Source organism: Palaemon carinicauda, chromosome 26 (genome assembly GCF_036898095.1).
Source record: "Palaemon carinicauda isolate YSFRI2023 chromosome 26, ASM3689809v2, whole genome shotgun sequence".
NCBI lineage: Eukaryota > Metazoa > Arthropoda > Malacostraca > Decapoda > Palaemonidae > Palaemon > Palaemon carinicauda.
The window spans coordinates 57,459,956-57,484,638 of NC_090750.1; the positions used below are offsets into that span (position 1 = coordinate 57,459,956).

A 24,683-nucleotide genomic window follows, 5' to 3' on the forward strand; every position below is an offset into this window, starting at 1 on the left:
GTGACGTCAATTTTTATTTTCCTTTTATGAAAATTAAGTTAAACCTAGATTTTTGCTTATACAGTATTCTGTAAAATACAGCATTGCATTTGTTATAAAAGGATACATTACTTCTATTACTTTATTGTTGTACTTTTCTTAGTTTTATTAACAAATATTGCTTAACCATTGTCTAATCAGCATGCAAGTTAGGTCTGCTTTTTCATTTTGATTTCATATTATTAGTTTTGATTATCCCATGCTTTGTTTGCTATTTAAATTCTGATGTTTTGTTTGCATGACTTGTATGACTATTGCATGCAAATGAAGCGATTGCCATTTCTTTTACTTTGTTTATGTTCTTTGCAAGAACATTTGTGTACAGTCGCTTAGGTATGTACAGTATACAATCATGAGCACAAACCCTAAAAAAGGAAAATAGTTACTGTATACTCTATTGGTGAAATAATAAGATAATATGAGAATAAGTTTGTTTCATTCTAACTGCCCTCTCAATTTTAGATAAAGATACTTAGCAATTAATGTTACATTAACTGAAGGATTTTATTTAATGATTCAGAAATGCCTAATATATAAGTCATAAGCTATGATAGAACCCTATAATCATGTTAACAAGCAATATTAATCGATTTAGTATTCAATATTTAATAAAGTGAAGTTTACTGCAGCATAAGAATAAATATTAACATTTGAATAAGCCGCGCTACGCCACAGCCGAGTTTTAGTTGAGGGCATTATTAATAGATGGCGCGCATTCTGACGGGTTGGATGATGTTTTTTTTAATGGTATTAATAGTCAGTTTCCCATCTTTCGTGTATTGTCTTTGGCATACGAATCCCAAATTCCCCAAAATTAGAAAAGTAGTTCGTGATATTGCTACCCGCTTAACGTTAAACAAGCGTAATTATGTATGCATTTAAAGTGTCATTTGTTCAATCTGTACTGTATACCACAGTATCCAAAAGCAAGACACTATTACGTAATGATTTGATAAGAAAAAAAACTGTTTTCCCATTCCAATAATCCTGCCAAACGTATTGTTCCGCGCTCTGGTGTGTCATTACGTTACCGGTTCCTGTTGGAGAAAGATAGATCTTGGATTACCTCTCCGTGTTTCGACATTTTCGTTAATGAAGTGTTCGATATTTTTCCAAAGGTTAGTACCCTTAATTTGCATACCAGGTCAGTTATATCGAAGTATCTTTAGAGTTGTTTTCAAATGAAAATTGGATATGTGTGTAGTTTGAGCTGGTTTGCAATAGTAGTAGGCCTACTCCGTTTTGAGCCGGCAGTCATAGGCCAAGCCATTATACTAATGGCCGTACTTAGGTCCAAATCTTAATTACTACGCAAGTCCAAGTGGAATACATATTTGATATTAGTTCTAATGGGCTATAGAACTTTAAAACGGTTTAAGAGGCCTCGGATTTAGAAAATTCTCTAATACTTGTAATGTCTTTTTCCCTGCTATCTATGAGAAATGTTTTCATTTCGATTTATAAATCGAAATTGTGACTGCTGGAACACAAGTGTTTTGACCAAAACTCAGTTAATTGCAGGGTGGGCTTAACTATAATTGAACACATAATCGGCAGGCCATATTTTTTTTTTCTTTTAATAGGCATAGATCATCATGATTAAACTCGTATAGCATAGACTATTGAGTAATATTGACATCTTTCTATCTTATGATGCCCAGCTATTAGAAATTGGTAAAAAATATTTATTTTCTTACCAACAACCAATTAAAATATGCATTGGTAAAATATTATTTGTTGTTCTACTGTATGTCTACTGAATCTGAGAATTCTGGTGCTTTGCATTATTGTGCCCACCCAATTACCCCAGGTTAGCTCTTGATACGTATAATCTGTTTAGTGTAGTTGATCCTTGATAAAACGCAGATTAGGCATAACATCTCTATAGTAGGTGTAAACCACCCAATGAGGCTTAAATATTTTCATGCAAAGCAAAATGGAGCTACCTTGTGTTTTTTTACAAGATTCACTGCCTTTTTGTACCTTACCACATATCAAAATTACAGTACTGTATACTTACCTCAACCTAACTAGGAAATGGGTTCTTACCTAGCCAGACTATGACATTCACCCTGCATTGTGGCTCACAATACTGTAGATAGAATCATATTATAAGGATACATTCCAGCTTGACATACAATCTTGTAGTTAACATCAAATTATGGAGGTATATCCTAAGTGAGTTTCCGTACAGCACACATTTATGACATAAATTTTGAATGAACTGAAACTTCCAAATCTTTTATACTATCAGAAATTTTATGTAATGGCCATTTACTAGAGCCTATGGAGTGAGTTAATGATTGATGTGTTTTTAGAAAGTGCTTTAAAAAAAAAAACAATTATAAGCTCTTTGCTTGCTTCCTGCTACATGTAATAAGAGTTTTAATGGGAACAGAATCTATTTATATTGGCATTTAATCAAGGTGACTGATATTCATTAGTACTTTTTAGGGTTTAGTAAGTTATATTACCATATTTTGAAATAGGTACATTTACAGTTTCATCCATTATGGGGAAACTGGAATAAAAATATATTTGTTGCATCAGAAATAGTGTAGTTCAAACGAATTTAACGTTTATTTTGACCGCAAACCATCCGATTTGGAGATTTACTAAGTTGTTCTAGAATGCAGAAAGACCCTACTTCATCCCAACAATTATGGGGGACACCAGGTGGGAACCGGGGTTTTGGGTGGGGGGGGGAGGGCGTCAAATGATATTTGCAATAAATGAATACTTATCCTTCCACCACCCCTCCCCCTGTACCCCTATCTAGCCCTACCGGGGGGGGGGGGGCCTCCGCCCCCCCTCCGACCCCCCCTCCGACCCCCCCTTAAGGCCACAGTGATTTTCAGGGCACTACTGAACCTAATAAACCCACCTAACCTAGCCTAGGGGCTCTGTACCCCTACATAGGGGCCCTGTACCCCTACCTAGGCCTACCGGGGGGGGGGGGGGGGGGCTGGCTACGCCCCCCCTGCGACCCCCCCTTAAGGCCACAGTAAATTTTGGGACACTACTGAACCTAATACAACCACCTAACCTAGGGCCCTGTACCCCTACCTAGGCCTACCCCTGCGAGGCCACCCCCCCCTTACAGCCACTACCTAACACATCCATCAAACCAAATCCAAAGGGATGGTACTGCTGCATACATCGTTATACTATCACCATTATAATATACTCTATAAATTAATGAAGCTTACCTTAAACTGTTGGTTCATCAAGATGTGTTGCTGCTTTGAGGCAAATGTGAAGCCGTTGGGAAGGTTTCTTGATATGCAGGCCAATTTTGATTTTGTAAAATAAAATTGTCTCTCTGGCACAAATGCACTAGTTTTTCAACAAATTCATTGTAAGTTACGAAACAGTCAGGACAAGAAAATGGAATTTCAACTTCTAGTGCAACAAGAGATGATGCCCTTTCTATGGTCTCCATGTCTAAAAACGAAATGAAATGCCTGGGAAGATATTGTATTGTCGCGCTGTGATTGGCCAAACATGTATGACGTCATAGTGGACAGGCGCTCTGATTGGCCAAACGTGTAAGACTTCATAGTGGACTAGTTTGTCAGCGGATTATAGTGGTTACAGGGCTCATTTAAGCAAATACAAGACACAGTCAACAATAACAACAGACTTAGAAAATATCTGGGAGGAAGACATGAGTAGCGTGAGTTTGATCGACGATATATAAAGAACTAGGCATTTGCGACAGATAATATTTTACAGAAATACTACAAAAGACTTGCTTTACTCGGGAAATATATTATTATAATAGATTTCCCATAATGGATGAAACTGTAAATTTTCCTTGAAATAATTTGATCCTACATTAACATATGCCTATTGAGTTATAAAGAGATAACTTAAATGCAAACTAGAACGATAATTGAATTTTTAATAAGGTAGCTACGGAGGTAACAATAGGTAGGTGAAAATATGTCAAGTTTGTCTTGCTATGGTCGACATTTTTCATCATCACTGCTGGAACTTTTCGCACTTTAGTTTGTTGTAATAGTTTGTTTTTATGGAGAGCGTACTCTCACATTTGGTCAGTGGAAGTTCCCTGAAAGATATAACAGGGAGAAATTATCCTTTTTTAAACACCCCTGCACCCTAGCGAGGTACCTGGGAACCATTCCAGTGACCCTCATATAATCCCTGCCGTCGCTAGCGGCGACACGTGAATTCTACTCCGTCATTACTGATCGTTTTTTTGGTGAAGTACAAATCTTTGGTTATTGACTCCCGCTTGTTTTTGAGCTCGCTTTGGATATTTCTTGATTTTATTTGGATTATATGTTTTTTTACCTTTGCTTGTCTGAATTCTCTTAAAATTTTCAAAATGGCCACCCCCCCTATAACTTTTAGGTTATGTGTGACTAGTGGGTGTAAGACCCGTATGGCTAAAACCTCTCTAGTCCCCCATTCTCTCTGTGTTGCATGTAGAGGTAAAGTGTGTGATTTAGGTGATCGCTGTGACGAATGTGTTTTGCTGTCAGAGCATGAATGGATTGAGTTTGGTAGATACAGACGTAAACTCAAAAGGGATAGATTGAGGCGTAGTTCTTCTCGCTCATCTAGAGATATTTCATCCTCCCATGTCATTAATCCTATTCCTTCACCTGTAGAGGTAGATCCCGATCTCACTATTGCAATTGCTAATGAACCTTCACTAAAAGATATGTTAGTGGCGATTCAAGCTCTCGGCGCTAAAGTTGAATCTTTGGCTGCAAACAGGACACAGTTGATGTCCGATGTGCATCTATTAAAAGGTTAAGGTGCAAGTGCAGTGGAGGGTGCAGTGGAGGGTCCCCCAACCCCTGGGAGAAGGAATGGCAAAAGGAGACGAGAGACTTTATCAAATGAGCAGACGTCCCCTCGAACGTACTTGTGGGCGCCTCCCAGGACGTTCGCCCTCACCATTGGAAAGTGAGGTTGTGTTTTTCGTCGTCTTCGGATGACCCCTTGCCTAAAACAAGTTGGAAGCTCGCTTCCAGACCTCTTATGAGGTCCTATGATAAGGCCTATCGACGTTCTGCTAGTTCTAAACCTGGATGCAGTCACTAGGATACTCCAGAGCCTTTTGAAAGCCCCCGATCAAACGTCCTTTTAAAACGCTGGACGTTTCCAAGGATCCTTCAGTGCACTCAGGACCAGGCTTTACCTCATTCCAAGCTCCCAAGCAGCCTTCAGACTGGGTTTCGCCTTCTAGGCGCTCTGTTCCGTTTAGTGATGAGGAGAAAGTTATGATTTCATCACCGTTTTCACAACGTTCGGATCCTAACTTTGTAATTCTTCAAGACATGCAAAGCAGGCTCTCGTCCTTTATGCAATCATACCAACGCAGCGACAAATCTCATATCAGTGGTCGTGATCGGAGCAGCGACCCAGGACGTGTTTCCGAGCGCCCTCGTAATCGGGGATCTAAGCTTCCTGCTAGCCGCTACGGACGGCCTTTAGGAAGTGATCGTGATCGTTCTCCTAAGTCCGCAGTCTACGGCTCTTTTATTGAACGCGAATGAGACAGTGTGCCCGTGCGTTCTTCTAAGAAAGACGTCGGACGTCCTGTTGTGGAATGATCTTCCTAATCGGGTGGTCGAATCAGTAGAACTTCAAAAATTCAAAGTTGGAGCAAATGCTTTTTTGTTGACCAGGCGGACATGAGTATTTTTATAGTTTATTTATGACTTATTTGTTTTTTATGTCGTTAATAGTTTATATATGACATGTCTGTTTTGATGTTGTTACTTATTTTAGAATGATTTATTGTTAATTTGTTCTTTTCATTTATTTATTTCCTTATTTCCTTTCCTCACTGGGCTACTTTTCCCTGTTAGAGCCCCTGGGCTTATAGCATCTTGCTTTTCCAACTAGGGTTGTAGCTTGGATAGTAATAATAATAATAATAACAGGTTATTGAATGTCCTTGCGAACGGGTTACCGATCGTCCTGTTATACAGGTTATGTTCGTTCTTTGGATAAGTCTTATGAATGTCCTTCGACTCAGGCTCCTTGACTTCCTACAGAACAGGCTGCCGATCCTCCTTCGGAACAGGCTGCCAAACGTCCTTGCAAACAGGCTACCAAACATCCTTTCAAACAGGCCGCCATACGTCCTATCATTCAGGAAGTTTCTCGCTCCGCCAATTATTTTAGTGAGCGTCCTTCAGGTCGTGTTTCCGGGAGGATTACAGTTGAACGAGTTGCTGAACAACAAGCGGTTTGTAGTACCGAACGCTTGTCAACAGTTGACGGCAAGCGTGTTTGTGAATATGATCCTGAACGTCCTATCCCTTGTAATATTTTGGATGTTAGTTTGGATTACGATGAGGAGGCTTATTCTTTTCAAGACATCGATGCGGTTCATGTACAGGAACTTCTCGTCTCCGATCGAGCTGATAGCGAGCGTTCGGATGAGCCGCACGCGACTCTGCCGCCTGTTAGTGTTCGCAATGAGCATATTTCTATTGCGGTTGGCACTCAGGATTTTTCTGAAATTGAAACCGCTCTTAACCCTACTGCTTCCGGAGGAACGTTGCAAGAGAAGGAAGTAGAAGCCCAGCTTTCTCCTTTGGAGTTTGATGACGTTTCAGAAGACGATTTTTAAAAACTAATGAGAGTTTTTACGGAAGAGTTTTCAGACTTTTTTATACCTATAGCTCCGCGCTCGCCCCCGTCTGAATTTAAACTCGGCAAAGCCTCCAAGAAAGCCCGTTTTACTAAGATGGTACTGTCACGTTCGTCCAAGAGAGCTCTTAAATTAATGGGTGACTGGTTACAGTCTAAGAAGGCCTTAGGAAAGATGTCTCTTTCCTTTCCTCCAGCTAGACTGGCTTCGGGGTCGAGCATCTGGTACGAGACGGGAGAAGTTCTCGGCTTGGGGATCCCTGCCTCTGCCCAGGGAGATTGCTCAAGCCTCGTAGATGCTCCTCGTTGGTCGCCATGGGAAAACCAAGATTTTTTGGTCTACTTCAGAAATAGACCACCTTCTCAAGGGAATTTTTCGAGCCTTTGAAGTTTTTAACTTTTTAGACTGGACACTTGGGGCCTTGGGTAAAAAAGTTGAGACTTTTAAAGAGGGGGATACCTCTGACCTGGTCCATTTGATGTCGGGCATGGACAAAGCCTTGAGGGATGGCTCTAATGAACTTGCAACTCTTTTTTTCTGCAGGCATCCTTAAGAAAAGAGATCAGCTATGCTCTTTTCTTTCGCCGGGGGTGACTCCCTTCCAGAAGTCCGAACTTTTATATGCGCCTCTTTCTCCATTACTGTTTCCACAAGAACTTATCAGGGAGATTTCTTCAGCTTTAGCTCAGAAGGCTACTCAGGATCTTGTCTCCAAGACTGCTAGAAAGGCTCTGCCTCCCTCTTTTACCAGCCTCAAGACTAAGGAAGATACTTTTCCCAAGTTTTCCCAGCCCTTTCGAGGAAGATCTTCCAGCAGGGGTAGCTCCAGACCTGATGCTAGAAGGAGTAAGAGAAGAGGTTTCAGAGCAGGGTGAAGCAGAGTCTGACTGCTTTCGCCTTCAGGCAGTGGGTGCCAGACTACTCAAATTCTGGCAAGCGTTGGAGAAGAGAGGAGCAGACCAATAGTCTATTCAGATCTTGAGGGAGGGTTACAAGATCCCCTTTCTAGGGAGCCCTCCCCTGGTCTTAGTTCCCATGGATCTCTTTCCCAGATACAGAGAGGACGCAAAGAGACAAGCCCTTTCGATCCAAGTGTCTCTTTTGTTAGAAAAGGGGGCCATCAAGAAGGTTCAGGATATCCGTTCACCTGGTTTCTACAATCGACTATTCCTGGTACCCAAGAACTCTGGGGGATGGCGTCCAGTTTTGGACGTGAGTGCGCTGAACAAGTTCATCATCAAAACTAAGTTCACCATGGAAACTTCGAAGTCAGTGCTAGCAGCAGTAAGAAGGGACGACTGGATGGTTTCATTAGACCTTCAGGACGCCTACTTCCACATCCCCATCCATCCGAGCTTCAGACCCTACCTAAGGTTCGTTATCATGGGAGACTTTTTCCAATTCAGAGCCCTATGCTTCGGCCTTTGCACAGCACCTCAGATCTTTACAAAGCTCATGCTGAATGTCGCAAAAATCCTATGTTCAAGGGCATAAGAGCGTCCCTGTATCTCGACAACTGGCTTCTCAGAGCGCCCTCTTACGTTCACTGCCTGAAGGTTTTCAGACAACCTTGGACCTTGCAAAAGAACTGGGTCTCCTTGTAAACAAGGAAAAGTCTCTCTTGGTTCCATCTCAAGAGATTTTATATTTTGGGATGACGATACGGAGTAAGATTTTTCGGGCTTTTCCGTCTCCCTTAAGGATAGAGCAAGCCAAGTTGAAACTAAGATCGTTTCAAAGCAAGAAAGTTTGCTCAGCAAGGAAATGGATGAGTCTGATAGGAACCCTCTCCTCCTTGGAGCAATTCGTCCCACTGGGAAGACAATCTTTGTCCTCTCCAGTTCCATCTCAACAGCCATTAGGACAAGGAGAGGGACTTAGAAACGATGTCTATTCCTATCTTGAACCCCATCAAAGACTGCCTTCGGTGGTGGCAGGAACCAGACAAGTTCCAGGAAGGTCTCGACTTGTCAATAAAAAGCCCAGACCTTGTGTTATGCTCCGACGCCTCGGACACAGGATGGGGAGCAACCCTAGGCAAGTTAGAAGTCTCGGGTCTATGGGCAGAGCCCCAAAAATCCTTGCATATCAACCACAAGGAGTTGTTGGCAGTTCTTTTAGCCCTCAAAAGTTTGGAGGCTTTAGTCACCAACAAAGTAGTTCAGGTCAATGCGGACAACACGACAGCATTGGCATACATCTCAAAGCAAGGGGAACACACTCGATATCTCTGTACGAGACGTCAAAGAATCTCCTGGTGTGGGCAAGAGAGAGGAACGTTATACTTCTGACGAGATTCATTCTAGGGGAGAAAAACGTAATGGCAGACGGAATCAGATCCTTCCAACAGAGTGGACCCTTAACCTTCATGTGTGCAAGAGCCTGTGACATCTTTGGGGTCTCCCTTGCATAGACCTTTTTGCAACCTCGAAGACGAAGAGGTTAGAGGCATATTGCTCCCCTGTTCTGGATCCAGAAGCAGTCCACATAGATGCTTTTCTGTTGGACTGGTCCAATCTAGATCTCTACGCCTTCCCACCTTACAAGATCCTGTACAGAGTAATACAGAAATGTGACATCCAAAGGAACCAGGATGACCCTAGTGGCTCCCTATTGGCCATCAAGAGAATGGTTCACAGAGGTACTGGAATGGGTGATAGACACCCCAAGAATTTTTCCTCTAAGAGTAGATCTACTCGGACAACCCCACTTGGAAAGATTGCATCAAAATCTCCACGCTCTTCAGCTGACTGCCTTCAGACTATCGAAAGACTCACTAGATCTAGAGGCTTTTCGAAGGAGGCAGCTCAAGCTATTGCGAGAGCAAGAAGGACTTCAACCATCAAGGTCTATCAATCTAAGTGGAAGGTTTTCAGAGAGCAGTGTAGAGTCAACTCTTTCCTCATCCAGTACCACTGTAGCTCAAATTGTGGATTTCCTGCTATATCTTCGAAGGAAGTGCAATTTCTCCTCATCTACTATTAAAGGCTATAGGAGTATGTTAGCTACTGTGTTTAGGCATAGAAACCTTGACCTCTCTGGCAATAAGGATCTGCAAGAGCTTCTCAAGTCTTTCGAGACTTCAAAACGACAGAACCAAGATTCTCCAGCCTGGAATCTGGATATTGTTTTGAAGTATCTCATGAGCGACAGGTTTGAGCCGCTGGGTTCAACTTCCTTGAAAGACCTCACTATGAAGACTTTGTTTTGTCAGTCTTGCGACAGCCAAAAGAGTGTGCGAGATTCATGCGTTTAGCAAAAACGTTAGATTTCGTAATGGTGAAGCTGTGTTTTCCTTGCAATTAGGCTTTCTTGCTAAAAACGAACGCCATTCTCAGCCTTGGCCCAAAGCATTCGAGATTCCAAATCTTACGGATCTGGTTGGAGATGAGGTTGAAAGAGTCTTATGCCCAGTTAGAGCTCTGAGATGCTACTTGGAGAGAACAAAAGACTTACGAGGCAAGTCTGAATCTTTGTGATGGTCAGTCAAAAAGCCCTCTTTACAGATGTCTAAAAACGCCTTGTCATATTTTGTCAGGCTTTTAATTAAGGAAGCTCATATTCATTGTAATGAATCAGACCTTGGACTTTTAATGGTCAGGTCTCATGAAGTCAGAGCAGTGGCAACGTCGGCAGCATTCAGGCAGAACAGATCTCTACAAAGCATAATGGACACGGCCTTCTGGTAGAGCAAATCCGCGTTCGCGTCATATTATTTGAAAGGTGTTCAGACTTGTTACGAAGACTGTTTCACTCTGGGTCCATTCATAGCAGTGAGTGCAATAGTGGGTGAAGGATCCACCACCATGTTCCCATAATCCCAATAACCTTTTCTTCTCTTGGTACTTTTAATTATTTTTTATGGTTGTTTATGGAGATTGTCAGTCTTCCACAATCATTGATTTCGTCAGGTGGTCATGTTTGTTCCTTGAGAGCACCCGGAATTGGTTATTGGAAGAGGTTCTGTCATGATGAGGTTTTGACACCGGTTTGACAGTCCCTTCGAGATCTTCAGCCCCCTGGGAGGATCGCTGGATCTCATAAGGCTAGCAGACATAATGAGGCAGAGTATCATTGAAGTCAGCTTCCTTATCAGGTACGAACCCTTAAGTTTTGTTTTAATTAACTCTTAAGTAGAATTCCAGATATGCTAGCTGTCTCTAACCCTCCACCAAAGGTGTTAATCAGCTATATATATAACTACCGGTTAAGTCTTGTGTTTGAAAATGATATTTGTTCTGTAACCGAAATACAAACCACGCTATTTACATTGGGTTTACCTTTTAGCGCAGCTGAAATGACGAGCCAATAGTTTTAACGAGGGTTAATTACCCCCGCGCTAGTTAGCGGAGGGTAGTGGACGAGTAGCTTGCTACCCCTCCCCCTCCCCCGCCCCACACACCGGTGACTTGCTTCACTTCACTTTTGGCTCGGCGATGAACAGACGTGTGTGTCCATCGTCCTCGTTGACAGCCTTTAATCTTTTTTCTTCTTTTTCTTTACTACAGCTTGTGTGTGTGTTTGAAGTTGACTGTCTTATATTATCTTTGCTATGCGTACGTGCCCTGGTGTTGCCGGCCGCCCTTTTGGGACCTTTATGTTGGCCTTGGATACGGATCATCACACCCTTTGCCCTCAGTGTCGGGGCAGACGGTGTGACCAGGAAAACATGTATAGAGAGTGTAGGGAGTGGTCTGCCTCCCAGTGGAAGAGGTTTGGTCGCCGGCGTAAGAAGAAGTCCAAGAGAGACCGTACTCCTTCTGGGGTTGCCTTGAAGGAGGAAGGTTCTCGGGACTCTTCTTTCGCCGCCCAAACCTCCTCCGAAGCTCCCCCTCGTCCGGCTCCTAAGGAGAGTCGGCCGAGTGGTAGCGCAGGCCCTAGTTCTGTTTCCCGACCTTGGGTGGGGGGAGAGGGCGTCGCCTCCCATAGCGGGGCGGTTCCCCCTCCTCCTCCGGGGGAGGTTGTTGATAATTCATTGTCTAATGATGATTTCTTACAGATTTGGGCTTCCCTGGGGCTTAAGGGCTTGCCCTCCAGGGTCGCCTTGATTGACCTTGTCTCCTTGGGGGCCACCGTTAAGCAGTAGCCGGCGGTAGCAGAGGTAGACCCTCTGTCTATCGTCGACGTCGTGTGGCAGAGGACTCCGACGTGGCAGGGAAATCCTCTGCAGGTGCAGTTGAGGATGATGGTGCTGATGGCTCTCCTCCCCCTTCCGTACATCCTTCGAAGGGGGAAGTGAGTCCTACGGGCTCTTCTGCTGTTAAGCTTCCCTCTAAGGGAAGTGCTTTGACTGAGACTCCCCTTCGGAAGACTGATGGTCCTGATGATCTTCCCCGTGGCCGCCTTCGCCGTAAGGCTCACCGTCCGCTGCGTCGCAAGGGCCTCCCTTCCCCTTATAAGGGGGTTAAGAGGCGCCTTTTTGGATCCTCTTCCTCTGAAGGGGACTCTCCTCGTCGTACTAGGCCTACAGCTCCTGCTCCTTTGGACCTCTCTGCAGACCGTACTCCTACTCCTGCTAGAACTTCACCTTCTGGGGAACTCGTCACCCGACGGGCAACGGTCCCTTTGGGGCAAAGGGATTCTTCCCTTTCACGTGCAGTGTTAGCGCACAGGCGCTCTCCTGCTCGTCAATGCTCTCCTGCTCGTCAGCGCTCACCTGTTCGCCGGCGCTCTCCCAATGTTCGCCCTCCTCGTCAGAGCTCTCCTGAGGACATCCTACATCCTCTTGTTCCAGAAGTGCGCTTAGCGTGCCAGCATTCTCCTGCTAGCCCTTCTGCAGTGTTAGCGCACAGGCGCTCTCCTGCTCGTCAGCGCTCTCCCGTTCATCAGCGCTCTTTTAAGGATCATCGCCTGCCTGCTCGCCAGCGCTCCCCTGTGGTCTCTGATCATCCTGCAGTCCCTGTTGGACACCCTGCGCGCCATCAGTCTCCTGAGCTCTCTCGCGATCCTCAGCCTGTGTCTACGCAACATCGTCCGCGTTCTCCAGCGCGTTTTTCAAAAGCACATGCTCGCCCACGCGCCTACAAACTTCCTGTTCGTGAACGCGCCGCGCCACCTGTTCCTTCACAGGATCTCACGCGTCGCCCCCTTGCTCGGCAGCGATCACCTGCATGCCAGCGTTCACAGACGATCCTAGTATCGCCTGTTTGTCAGCGTTCTCATACGCGTCAACGATCACCTGTTTATCGGCGATCTCCGGACCGCCCGCGTGATTTCCAACCTGCGCGCACTCGTTCTCCTACGCGTCGTCGACCGGAGGTTCGGGAAGGACATGGTTCGCCACTTACTAGCTTGCCATCGCGCGATCATTCACCTGCGCGGCCTGCGCGCTATCGCTCGCCAGCGCGTCACCATACGACAACGCGCCATCGCTCACCTGCCCGTCAGCGTTCGCCAGCTCACCACCGATCGCCTGCTGATCTACGCCGCCAGCGACCTTTCTCACCCACGCGGCAACGCGTTCCCACGCCATCGCACCAACGCATTCGTTCGCCGACTCGGCCACGCGCTCATTCACCAGTAGACCCTCGCACCCACTCACCTGCGCGACCGCTCGCCTGTGCGATCATTCGCCCGCGCGACCGCTCGCCTGCGCGCCCGTGCGATCATCCGCCTGCACGCTCGCGTGATCGCTCGCCTGCTCGCTCACGCGACCGCTCGCCCTCACGCGACCATCGTTCGCGGCGAATTTCGCAGCCAGTGGTAGCAGCAGGAACGCGTGTTCCTAGACAGCGCTCGGGATCGCCCCCATCCAAACGCAGGACTGTAGTGTAGGACAAGGAAGACACTGCGGAGAGGTTATTGCATCATTCTTCCCCCCCCCCTTCTTTTCAGGCAGGTACTGTGGTGTCCACTCCAAAGGATCGGCCGATCCCTTTCCCTCCAGCGAGGATTTCGGACTCTGTGTCCGTGGAGCAACAGACTTGGTTTGGTCATCTGATGCCGATCAGGGCAACAAACCAACGGCTGCCTCTCCTACGCTGAAGAGAAAGAGAGGAGTGGACTTCGTGGTGACTTCCCCCAGGGCGAAGTTGGTTCCCAAGAGGTCTGTCGCGAAGCCCCCTTCTCCTGCTCGAGTGCTTTCTCCTTCACCCTTGGACGAAGCCTTTCCGTCCTCGGGTGAGTCCAGTGAAGCGGTAGTCTTTCCCTTGGCACCAAGGGGGGAGACTTCGTTTCATGGAGGAGAGTCGTCTAGTGAGGAAGGGGCTCCTCGAACCTCTTTGTTGGGATCCTGTATCCCTCCCAGGAGGGAATCCAAGGACTCCAAGACCGTCCCGAAATTATCTTTGAGGATTCGCAAGGAACCCGCGGCTCCCCGGGGGAACGTCCACGCTTCACCCCAGGAAGAGATTCCGGGGACAAGAGACTTAGCTGCCAGCCCGCAAGGAGGAGATCAGCAGGAATCCGAACATGCCTTCTGGCAGGTCCTGAGCCTGATAAGGCAACTTAACGGACTTATGAACCCAGTGATCGCCCCCCGTGAAGGCAAGGACACTATCTTAGATGAAGTGTTTGACGTTCGGAAGGCCCCTAAGTCCAGTGCGGCTCTGTCCTGATCTCGGGATCTGAAGAGTGCCAGAGCTAGGGCCAACGCTCAGCTCGCGATTCTTGCCTCCTCCAGTCGTTCCTCTGCCGGGAACAAGCTCATCCCTCCTCCTCGTCTCCAGCAGAGGAGGTATTTTGAGATCTTGGGTGAGTCCAGCTTGCTCTTCCCCTCCATCACTCCGTGGAAGAGCTGTCGAAGGGAGTTCCCCTTGAGAAGCTCCCTGCCCGGCAGGTGTCGTTCTCGGCGGCAGAGATCCTTAGCCATGAAAAGGTCGCTAAATGTGCCATGCAGGCCACTTCGTGGCTGGACTTTTGGTTAGGAACTCTGGGCATCCTTTTGCGCTCGGAGGACTTGTCCAAGGAGACCAATAGGAAGGCCCTGGAGACCTTCTTACTCTCGGGCACCCGCTCCATCGAATTTTTGGCGCACCCTGTGGGCCAACTCGGTGTTGAAGCGGCGCGATGCTGTGGCTGAGAGATTCCATCTGAAGGTCCCCAGCGTGGATGTGTGTAGGCTCAGACATGCTTCCCTTCTGGGGGAGAACCTGTTTGAGCCTCAGGACATGGAGCGAATGGCTGAGAGGTGGAGGAAATCCAGCACGGACTCCCTCCTCCATAGGGCCCTTACAGCTCGTCCCTATAAGCCTCCAGCTCCGCCGCAACAGCAGCAGCAGCCTCGTAAGGCTCAGAAACAGGCACCGGCAGTTAAGAAGGTGGTGTCTGAGCCCCAGCCAAGGTCAAGAGGGGCGGTAAGTCCTCCAGGGGAGGCAAGACTCCTAGGGGTGGCGGCCGCAGCCGCAAGCCCTAGGGGTGGCAGTCCCCCTGCGTGTCCACCTGTGGGGGGATGCCTTCAGCGTTGCGTCCGCAGGTGGCAGCAACACGGGGCCAATGCTTGGACGGTCTCAGTGATCGGCCAAGGCTATCGCGTCCCGTTCACATCATCTCAACCTCCCCTGACAGCGAATCCAGTGTTGTTGAGCTCCTATGCCACGGGGTCGGCAAAGGGGCTGGCCCTTCAGGCTGAAGTCGAGACCATGCTCGAGAAGGGTGCTCTCCAGCAGGTCGTCGACGGCTCCCCAGGCTTCTTCAGTCGACTCTTTCTTGTAAAGAAGGCGTCTGGAGACCTGTCATCGACCTCTCAGCTCTGAACGGGTTTGTCAAGCAAACCCGGTTGAGCATGGAGACAGCAGACACGGTCAGACTTGCGGTGAGATCACAAGACTTCATGTGCACACTGGATCTAAAGGATGCGTACTTCCAGATCCCAATCCATCCGTCTTCCAGGAAGTACCTGAGATTCTGCCTAGACGACAAGATCTACCAGTTCAAGTTGCTGTGTTTCGGTCTCTCCACAGCTCCTCAGGTGTTCACCAGAGTGTTCACCCTGATTTCATCTTGGGCGCACAGGAACGGCATTCGTCTCCTTGTTATCTGGAGGATTGGCTGATCCTAGCAGACTCGGAGTCGTCCCTTCTTCGGCACCGAGACAGGCTTCTGGATCTTTGCCAGGATCTGGGGATCGTGGTAAACCTCGAGAAGTCCTCTCTGCAGCCGTCCCAACGACTGGTTTATCTAGGCATGCTAATAGACACCAATCTCCACAAAGCCTTTCCATCAGACGACCGGATAGCAAGGCTGAGGAGGGTGGCGGAACCCTTCCTCAGGCGAGAAGAGCTCCCCGCCCAGTCGTGGTTGCGTCGCTTAGGTCACCTATCCTCCCTGGCTCGTCTGGTTCCAAACAGCCGCCTCAGGATGAGATCCCTACAGTGGCGGCTCATGTCCTGGTGGAATCTAGGATCCGATTCTCCGAACATTTTGATCCCAATGGGGTCTTTGGAACAGACGGACTTGCAGTGGTGGCTGGTCGACGAGAACCTGCAAAAGGGAGTGAGTCCTCTCGTCCTTCCCCCGGAATTGACTTTGTTTTCGGACGCGTCCAAAGAAGGGTGGGGGGCGCACGTTCCGAACCAGAAAAGTGCCTACACATCAACCTGCTATAATTGAAGCCGTCTTTCTGGCTCTTCAGCAGTTCCAGCGGTCCCTGGCGGGTCACTCCATGGTGGTGATGAGCGACAACACCACGGTAGTGGCTTATATCAACAAGCAGGGAGGCACTTTTTCGCAGCAGCTATCCCATCTTGCAGTAGAGAGACTGAGGTGGACCGAAATCCACTCGATAACACTATCAGTTCGCTTCATTCCTGGCAAGAGGAATGTGCTTGCCGGCAGTCTGAGCATGGCCTCGCAGATAGTGAGAACCGAGTGGTCTTTGGATCCTCAGATAGCCAACAAAGTCCTGACTTTGTGGGGTTCCCCGACTGTGGACTTGTTCGCGACAGCATTGAACTTCAAGCTGCCCCTGTACTGCTCCCCAGTTCCGGACCCTAAGGCACTCTGGCAAGATGCTTTCCAGCAACGGTGGGACAACATCGACGTGTACGTCTTCCCACCGTTCTGTCTGATGAGAAGGGTGCTCAAGAGGACCAGACTATCGGTCAACTGTTCAATGACTCTAGTAGCTCCGCTATGGCATCACGCGGAATGGTTCTCGGACCTTCTGCAACTCCTGACGGAGCTCCCGAGGGAACTTCCTCCACAACACGAGCTTCTCAGACAACCCCACTCCGGCGTCCCTCACAAGGCCGTAGCCTCGCTTCGGCTTCACGCCATGAGACTATCCAGCGTCTCCTCGCGGAGAGAGGCTTTTCGCAACAGGTTGCGGAGAGAATGTCTCGGCACCTGCAAAGGTCCTTTGAGGGAGTCTACCAAGCAAAGTGGAGAGTCTTTTGTGGTTGGTGTTGTGGGAGGGGTATCTCTCCACTCGATGCCACTATTTCAGCAATAGCGGACTTCCTCGTTTATCTGCGGGAAGAAATGCGCCTTTCTGTCTCGGCAGTGAAAGGCTATCGCTCAGCCTTAAGCTCGGCCTTCAGGCTGAAGGGCATGGATATTTCTTCATCGCTAGAACTCTCTTTACTCATATGTAGCTATGAGCTTACCTGCCCCCAGTCGGAAGTGAGACCTCCTCTTTGGAACGTGGTTTGAGTCCTCAGGTCTCTTAAGAGACCTCCCTTCGAACCATTACGCCAGGCCTCCGATCGCCACCTGTCTTGGAAGACGGCTTTCCTACTCGCTTTGGCTTTGGCCAAGTGGGTTAGTGAACTTCATGGTCTCTCGTACGACGTCGCCAATTCGAGGGGATGGGGGGAGGTAACGTTCAGGTTCGTCCCTGAGTTTGTTGCCAAGACTCAGAATCCTGGAGTGCCAGATCCTCGCTTCGACTCTTTCAGGATCGCGAGTCTCCGTTCTGTAACAAGCGACCCAGACCAGCTACTTGGGATCACCTGTGTATCTGCTCCTATCACCCTGTTCAGCTTTATTCGGCTAGTAATTAAGTGTTGATTGTGCCAAGAATCAGAATAACCCTAGTAGCTCCTAGGTGGCTACATGTCGAGTGGTATCCCGATCTTCTGGTCGAGGTCCCGAGAGAGCTACCCCCTTGGCCTACTCTTAACTGTTAACTGCACCAGCAGAGGTACCTCCAGTCAGTGGAGTCGTCTTTTCACGTGTAAAGACTATCCAGACCCTCCTCGAGTGAAAGGGTTTTTGCGAGGCACTGCACAGGAGATGTCTGGATACCTCCAGATGTCCTCGACAGATGTCTACCAGGCTAATTGGCCCCCTTCTGCGGTTGGAATCACAGAATGTGATATTTTTACGGTCTGAGCATCTTTAGCACACATCAGAGTTCCTTGTCTTCCAACGCTGGGAGAAGCTTGTCTCGGTTGCAGCTTGTGAAAGGCTGCCACTCAGCCTGGGGTACGATCTTTTGACTGAAGGGTACAGATGTTTTAGCCCCTGGGAGTTGTCAATACTCGTGAGGAGCTTCAAGCAGTCTTGCCCATCCCGGAACCTCAGGCCCCAGAATGTGATGTGATGTCTTCAAGGCTCTTATGCATACACCATTTGAGCTCATGAGCAGGTTGTCAGACAGAGATATGAGACTCAAGACTGTCTTCTTGCTAGTCTTAGCATCAGCAAAGAGTGTGATGGAAGGAGGTCTCCTTTACATTGTGCTGGAGTTTGTGCCCACTATTCAGAATCCACATGTGTATGGCCCCAGGTTTGAATTGTTCTCCATCCCCTCTCTCTAGGAGGTGTTGGGTGCTGATGAAGACAAGATGCTCTTGTGTCCTGTAAGGTTACTGTTGTGTTATCTGAAGAGAACCCTACATCTCGGACCTGAGTGTAGGAGAGACTTTATTAGCACTGGCAGGTCCAAGAAAGAGGGGTTAGGAACACAGTCTCTTTCTGGCTTCCTGAGACAATCCAGGGAGCCTAAACCTCATCTGATGAGTGTCGAGGCGCCAGCTAGGATTAGTGGTCATGAACTTAGGGGTAGCCTATTGGCCATCTTTCATTTAAGAGAATCCTATTGATGGGCCAGGTTTTAAAGACAAGTGCCTGGAAGAGGCAGACCACCTTTACAGCCTTTTATTTGAGAGATTGTACCTACATGTCCCTTGACACTTTTATGCTTGGACCTCTGGTGATTGCTCAATCCGTTGTGTAGTAAGCCCTGTTCCTTACAAAGATAGATTGCATCTTGTCTATGGCAACATTATTGACTCAAGTCAGGAATGAATGTAGTATACATGGCTCTTCTCCTACATTCTTCTGCCCCCTCTCTTGGGATCAGCAGTCGAAACGTTACAAGCTGGTAGGAATGTATTCTGATAAGTTGCAGTTCAGAGCTCCATTTTTTAAAACTAAAGTGTATCTCCCCATCCACCGTGAAATATGAGGCACAGTGAATCTAATACTCTCTCTTTATTCATATGCCTAGTATTCAGTTCACTTGACATTTTTCCCTGAGGAGGAAGGGTTTCTTTGATTTTGATACAGTATATTATATACACCTGAGGTCCTGTCATTCTTGTCATAAGGAGATAGGGGTGGTGGTGTTTTTGCTTCGCTCTCCTCTTAGTAAGTGTTGAATATATTGAGAGAAGTTAAAAGAATGTTTGATTTAAGGGGACATCCTACTCTCCAAACAGTGAGGCATCCTAATTAAAGAACGAGGGTTTGTAAGTCGCATAGGAACATGTATCAAATTTTATAAATAATTTTGATTTTGCATAGCCATATAACCCCAAATTCTTCAATAACTTCCCTCCTCAAACTACCCTTTTAAGTCCTGTTTTGAAGTAGCAAAATGAATAGAGAACCAACTATAAGGGGTGACAGGGCTTTGCTTAGCACCCTCACTAGTTGGACGACTGCTCAACATCCATTTTAATGACCGATTCTATCTTGCAACAAAGTAATCTCTAATTAAAGGACTCTGGTTTGTATGGCTAAGAAACCTACAAATTCCTTTTAAAATTTGGTATTATTGATGGGATTATATAGAAAGTTTTACAATTCTCCTAATATCCATAAAGAAATCTATGAAAAAGATACTACCAATTCACTAAGAGGGATATAGTAAAAGACTTAATTGCTGGTTCTATGGTGATGATATTCATTCTTAAGGTTGTAGTATAGAGGGCTTAACCTAAGCCATTGTTTGTCTTGAGATTATTTGATATAGTATATAACCTGAGAATAGATTCATTTAAAGAAGTAAATACAGGGATTTTGCAATTGAGATTCTGTGACGTAAACACTACAATAGTCAAAATGATGATTTTGTTTGTTCATCTAAAATACTACATGTAATTCGACCAGAAAACGATAGGTCTGTCAATGGACAAAGGCAGGATGGGTGGGCCAATGAACAATGTCAGGATTATATAATAATGGATAAGGTTGGATAGATTTTTCATTGATTTATGGTAACATTGGCTAATCATTAGCAAAGGACATATATTGTTATGTTTAGTAATGTTTAAGATGTGGTTCTGGTAAGACCAAGCTGTCAGATTAAGTGTTGTTTAGGCTACTTCATGGATGAAGTATATGCAGTAAGTCAAAACCAATAACGTTGAATAAGCTTGTCAATAATCTAATGGAGACTAGTTTAGGGAGTCAAAAGTGTGTGAGATAAGATTTCCATAGTTCGAGATAAGATAGTGAATCTGAGTAGATAAAGCTGGTTCATTGATTGAAAGTTAACCAGAAAATCCCTTTAGATGAATAGATTAGTATGGTAGGACAGCTTCAGTAAGTTTATGGAGGATCCATACAATATTTAATGAAACTTTAGTTATGCCATTTCAATTACGCCAATGATACATATACAGTACTTGATAACTTAGGGAAGTTGCTGGTCATTTATTTTTATAGGAGAGTGAAACCCCAGATTGATCATTCATTTGCACATTACTATACTCTAGCATAGTAGGCAATATTCTTCATATGAAACTGTTAATGTTAACATTACCGTGCCAGTAAATCCTATTTTTGCTCAGAATTCAAGCATACTTTTTTTTATATAAATATTTTACGAAAGTGTGCGTTTGACCAGGTATCTTCTATGGTGTAAGGTAGAATGTTTATATGTGATTTATTGAGTATCTTCTGAAAAAAAAAATAGTCCATGGATTACCAGAGGCTAGTCATTAGATAATTGTAGAATTATTTCCTCGTTAGGATTTAGGAGGTAATACTTATCCACTTTACAAGATATAATTCTAGATGTAATACCATTGCAAATGTTGTGGACACGTCTAGTAATTATATTCACCATTTTATATTTGATTCATTGACTATTTTATATTTTAGTTTATTATACTAAGTATTATACTAAAAGTATAGTCTTGATGTTGAAGTGCATAGTAAGATATAAGACTTATTTATATCTGTAAAATTAACATATTTTATCTATTTTCAGACTAGAATCACCAGAAAAGGAAATTATCATTAACTGCAGATATGCGCTAACAATGAAGATCAACACGTAATCCTGGATTTACTGCAGAAAAAAATCCACAGAGTTTGAGAAAGACAAAATAGTAATTTGATGAAGTTCGGATTTCAAGAGGAGTACCGAATATTATCAACTGAAGGAGGCAGTCTATCACCAAGCTTTTCAGCAGTTTTGAGATATTCCTATGAGAAATATTACAATTTTACAAATAATTTGAAATGCTCAATTATCCAGAATTGTTAAGTTTTTAGGGAGTTGTTACTCCATTTATATCTCGCAGGTTCAATAGCAATCACTAATTGACGATAAAAGGAGTAAAGTTACTGTTAAAGAGTAACAATTTTATACAAAAACGTTATTACCAGAATTATTAAAGTTTATCAAAGTTTATTTATGGAAGCTGTTAATATGATTATTCAAGCTACTGTATTGACTTGTACTCGGTCTAGTAACAAGCATCTTATTCGCTATTAATCTTTACAAAGTCAGTGCATATATATCTAAACTTAACTACTTTTATTCTATACTTTATTACTGTTAAAAATACATTTGTTATTATTTCTAGTAAATACTAAGCTCAAAGTCAGTGGATATATATCTAATTTTATCTATTTTTTCAATTATGTACATCATTACGTTAAAAGAATACACATGATGCTATCATTTCTAGTAAATTAAAAGCACTCAGAATTCAACTTTGTAAATTAGGTTCAGATCAACCTTTATGAGGGTGTTTGACTTTCCAATTAAAAATTCAGATTGCAAATTCCTAATTATTTTGATATCAAACGAGCAAAATCATTCGTTTAATTGTCTGGAAACTAGTTTGCGAATACGAGTATATCGAGTGATAATGAATGCTTATCACCACTTTAAATAGTCAGAATTATCATAGATAATGTTAAATGAATTAATATATGATGTGTTAATTGTAAATGTTTTTGAAAAATTAGGAAATTTGAACATTAACCAATTCAGACCAAGAAATGTAAATGAAGGACTTCATAGAGATTTAAAGTTAGTTTTCAATTAATTAGCCTGAATTATCATAAATAATGTTAAATGAATTAGTATATAATGTCTTAATTGTAAATGTTTTGATAAAGGAGGAAATTGAACATTAACAACCAATTCAGACCAAGAAATGTAAATGAGGAAGGACTTCTTAGAAATTTGTTAGTTTTCATTTTTCATTAACCAGATGTTGAATCAAATCAAATGTCAATTTTTTCTGGACATTTTAACATACTTCTATATTGTATCATTTTTAGAACTGTTAAAAGACTGCAAACAAGCTATCTAACTGTGTGACTGAAGGAAAATTAACATTAATCATTTTAGCAATTGATTTTAATTCATTCTATAATCTGAATTTTAACCTGCATTAATTGCAAGTGAATATAACCTACAACTAACTATTTTCATTATGAATATAATTTCATCTTTTACAGTGTCATCTAATTATTAGCAATTCTCTGAATTTTCTTTAGACATATATATTCTTCTGAAAGGTATAAGCAGATTTGCTTAAATTAGAAGATATTGGACTAAGAAGTCTGCCTCCCTAATTATTCACATCTTATCTCTACTGTTAAGTCTCTTCCATTCTTAGTCTTGGGGAGAATAGCATCTCATGTTTTAAAAACCAACACGTGTATAAGTATTGGTATTATAGATATACTAGATAAATAGAAAAAAAAAGCTTAATGATTTTGTCCTATATGTTTCAAAATTGCTTATTTCCCTCCCTCTTGCAGTAATGAGAGAGATTATTCTTAAATGAGAATTTCCCATAAGTCACAGTATTGAATTATTTTTCATATTTAAAAGGGAGAACCAAGTATGCTAAATAAAGATTTCACTTTTTATTTATTGAGTAGATGTTTTGCTAAGAACTAATCCATTTATCTTGTGTAACGGGTCATATATGTTTCAAAATAACTTACTTTTCCTTCCCTCTTGCAGTAATGAGAAAGATTTTGTCTTGTATGTTTCAAAATAACATATTTCCTTCCCTCTTGCAGTAATGAGAGATATTCTTCTTGACTGAAAATTTCCCATAAAGCCACAATATTAGAATTATTTTACATATATTTGAACAAAAGGAGAACCATATATGCTAAATAAAGATTTCACTTTTATTTATTAAATAGATTTTTTGCTAGTAACTAATGTATTTATCTTGTGTAATGGGTCACTAGGAGTCAAGAATAGAATAATTTTGAATAATTGGTATGGGAATCACTGTAATAAGGGTCTTAATGGTATTGCCAAGCATTAGAGGACTAGGATAATTTTCTCTCTGAGATATAAGACTAGATGCATTTTAATGGCCACTCCAATCTAAAACTTCTATTATTGCCAGGCACTTTTAATTTCTCTCTCTCTCTCTCTCTCTCTCTCTCTCTCTCTCTCTCTCTCTCTCTCTCTCTCTCTCTCTCTCTCTCTATTTAAGGTTATATTCACAATAAGAAATATACTTGTATCAAAATTAGTTCAGAATTTTTTTTTTTCGTAAACTTTTCTTCCAAAGGCGTCTTTAAGTTTGATTTCAGAACTTCATATATGTTAAGTAATTTTTTCAATGGATCTTTTCCAAAGATATCAATATTTAAATTATTCTGGTGACATATAACTTTCAAAATGCTTGTTTGTAGTAAAATTTCCTATTCATTTAATTATCTATCCAGTGTACAGGTATTTATGTAACAAAACAGAATGACAAAATTGCTATTATAAGGATAAAATCTCTTATCTACTGGTTTTAAGCTTTGCATTATCTTTAAACAATTTATGTAATTAACTGCTTCGTACTTTAGAAGACAGTCAAAATAGCTAGTTATAGTTAGTGTGTAGCATTTTACTAATAAGTTTTATATTAAAAGATTATGAGAAAGGAATAGTGATTTAATTTTAGTAGTAGTCTTAAGAGAAGGCAACCATTCATTGAATATTTCTTGCTTAAAGTAGATGTTCTAACAGTAGCATTATTGCAAAAATTAAAGTTTATTTCTGAAAGGTTTAAAGGACTAGTTATACTTAATGAAAGGTTCAAGATTACCATTTTGTAAAGAGAATGCTCAAACATCTGGGTCTTTATACGTAGGCTAAACTTAATGGGTGTATGAAGGGAGGAATTGCACGTAAGGAGCTAAGGAACTAATCAAGTCTTGATCAATTATTTAGGACTAGGCGAGGAAGTTATAATTACCAACAGGGAAGCTCTTTTTAGAATTATGGGTTTCTTATAACAATCTGTCGAGTTCCTGCGAGATTCCTACCAGGGTATCATTTTGAAGGAGTATTTTAATTTGAAAGTTAGTACTTAGGAAATAACATTTCAAGAGATTAGAGGGTTGCATTATAGTTGAATTTTAAAAATTGTATTAGAAATATAGATATCTTAAACATCAAATAGTTATATAGGTAGAATTGCTTTGCAAATCTAATAAAATTAACTTCATATAAATAGGTGGTGAATTGAAAATAGCAAGTAGATTTTTGAAATTGTATTAGAAATATAGATATCTTAAACATCAAATAGTTTTATAGGTAGAATTGCTTTGCAAATCTAATAAAATTAACTTCATA

General features: G+C 43.5%; 1 protein-coding gene and 1 long non-coding RNA gene across 2 annotated transcripts in view; one reads left to right on the forward strand and one right to left on the reverse strand.

Annotated features, from left to right (window-relative positions):
- Positions 1 to 24,683, reverse strand: part of LOC137619927 (uncharacterized) — a 429,475-nt gene that overhangs the window by 277,277 nt on the left and 127,515 nt on the right.
- On the forward strand, positions 839 to 21,920 carry LOC137619516 (uncharacterized). The gene is made up of 2 exons (XR_011039921.1): positions 839 to 1,157; positions 21,057 to 21,920. It is a non-coding gene; the product is annotated as an uncharacterized lncRNA (long non-coding RNA).